We start from the raw sequence: 2,478 nt of genomic DNA, 5'->3' as shown, positions 1-2,478 counted from the left end.
ACCAGTAGTTGTAGCACGGGTACTTTACTTATAATCTCTTTACTTTCATTTTTAGTTCCGTCTATATATCTTGTCTCACTGCTTGTGTTGTTTCTTTTTGTACAGACATGTCATCTGAAGACATGTTCGAACATTACAAGGCTGCCGCTGCTTCTTCAGGCAGGAAGAAGGGCAGCAAGAGGACTCGGGGGGAGAGCAATAAAACTGCCTCAAAGAAGGCCTGAACTGAGGACCCTCCAGCCACTGTTCCTTCGAGGGAGAACACGCCACCTCCATCGCCACTCGAGCAGCCGGCCTCAACGCCTCTGGTCGACCAGCATTCTACTCCTCCAACACTTGTCGAACAGCACCCTACTCCTCAGGACCCTACCAGCCAAACACACCGCACTCAACCCGAAGGCTCCCTGTTCAGCTCCGTGGTCAGCTCAGCCAGGGAGAGGATATACAAGCTCTCCAAACAGAATTGCATTCAAGAGGCCATTGACGACTCCATCTCCATGGAGACCTACCAAATACTCAACTGAGGGCTGAATGAGATAGTTAGCATAAGTTACTTCCTGATGCTGAATAATTTGCTTTTGATTTTCTGTCATCGCCTTACTCTTTTCATCTGATTGCAGGGATTGCTGACCATGACTGTTGGCTGGCACCGTGCGGGTGCAATGGTGTCCAAGATAAATTTTGACACCAGGCTTGCTAAGGCTAAGAAAGCGCTTGAAGGGAAAAATGTTGACCTGCTCGAGAAGAACAATGAGCTATCCAAGCAGAACGGCGAGTTGCTTAAGAAAAGTGCAGAGCTGTCTAAGTAGAATGAGGAACTGCTCGAGCAAAAAGCCACTTTGACCGAGGAGCTGCTGGAGAGTCGGGACGCCCTGAAGAAATCCAATGAAGACAAAGAAAAATTCAGGGAAAGCGCCAAACTCAACTACCAACAATCCAAACAGCTCGAGCTTGATTTGATTGCGAGCAGGCAGGAGACGGAGGAGCTGGAAAAGCACGTGAAGGAGCTTGAGGAACTTGAAGCCAAGAACTTGGAGAAGTACAAGGAAGCCACCCATCTTTGCTTCTACGAGTTTTGGAAGCACAACCGGAAGGCTGACTTCAGCTACCTGTCAGATCGCCTGAGGCAGACTCTAATGTCTCAATGTGCCATTCGCCTGGAAGAAGAAGAGAGGGCTAAAGTTCCTGCTTCCCCAGAGATCTCCCTGACAACAGGGATAAATGGTGCAGATAATGAAGCTGGCGCAGCTGTTGACCAGGACGCTCCTCAAGACCCTCCAGCCTCTTAGTCTTTTTCCTTTCTATCTTTTAACCTTTTAACTACACGACCTACGGGTCGTGATGTAAAGACACTTTAATTTTCTAGTTAAAATTTTATTGCTGCATGGGCAGCTTTTACTTTTAATTGAACAATTACATCCGAGCAGTAACTGCTCGCGATGTAAAAGGTTTCCCTAAGATATTATAATATTTGAATTTTATTATAACATCTGTTCGCATGACCGAACTTAGCATAGTACTTTGGATTGATTTAACAAAATACAAAATTTTGAAAAATACTTTAAGTACCTCAGCATGCTTTCACTTATTTTGCTCATGTGTTTACATATCTTTCGATATGCTTTGCTTACTAGATGCCTTATATGCCCCCCAAGTGATTGAGGATCTTTAGGTCCTTAGTCACTTGCCTTGACCAGAACCTGTTTGAACATTACTGCTCAGAGCAAAATAATTAAAATGATAATATAGCAAAACAACACACGTAATGGGCAAATACTTGTAATAAATACAATAATTGGCAAGAATGACTGGCTGCGCACAGTCCCTTATATTTATCGTAATAAATGGACAAAACGTGTCTGTACGAGTGATCAATAATATCTTACACTTATAAGCAATTAGTCACATAAAATGACCAACCCTTTTTCATAACTTGTAAAAAGTAAAATTAATACAAGCCAATTCTTTAAGAAGAATTGTTTATTGATAGTACTTGCGCAGGTGTTCTCCATTCCAATAGCGAGGAATGAGATCTCCATTTAAGCGAGCAAGTTTGTAGGTGCCTGGATGGAGGAGTTCTTGAATGTGGTATGGTCCTTCCCAATTAGGTCCAAATACTCCAGTAGCCTGGTCGCGAGTATTTAGGAAAACCCTTCGAAGTACTAAATCTCCGATGTTGAATTTTCTTTCACGTACTTTAGAGTTGAAATACCGGGCGACTTTTTGCTGGTACGCAACTACTCAGAGTTGGGCTTGATCATTTTTCTCATCGATCAAGTCTAGGGATTCCATCAATATTTGGCTGTTAGAGCCTTGATCGTACGTTATTCTGCGATGTGAGGGTGGATCTAACTCAACAAGCAACATAGCCTCATACCCATAAGCCAAAGAGAATAGAGTATGGCCTGTTGTTGTTCGATGAGAAGTTCTGTATGACCAAAGGACTTCAGGCAATTACTCTGGCCATGCACCCTTAGC

This window comes from Humulus lupulus, chromosome 9, assembly GCF_963169125.1.
Source record: "Humulus lupulus chromosome 9, drHumLupu1.1, whole genome shotgun sequence".
NCBI lineage: Eukaryota > Viridiplantae > Streptophyta > Magnoliopsida > Rosales > Cannabaceae > Humulus > Humulus lupulus.
The sequence above is the reverse complement of the archived record's forward strand: the minus strand, read 5'-3'. Positions refer to the sequence as shown.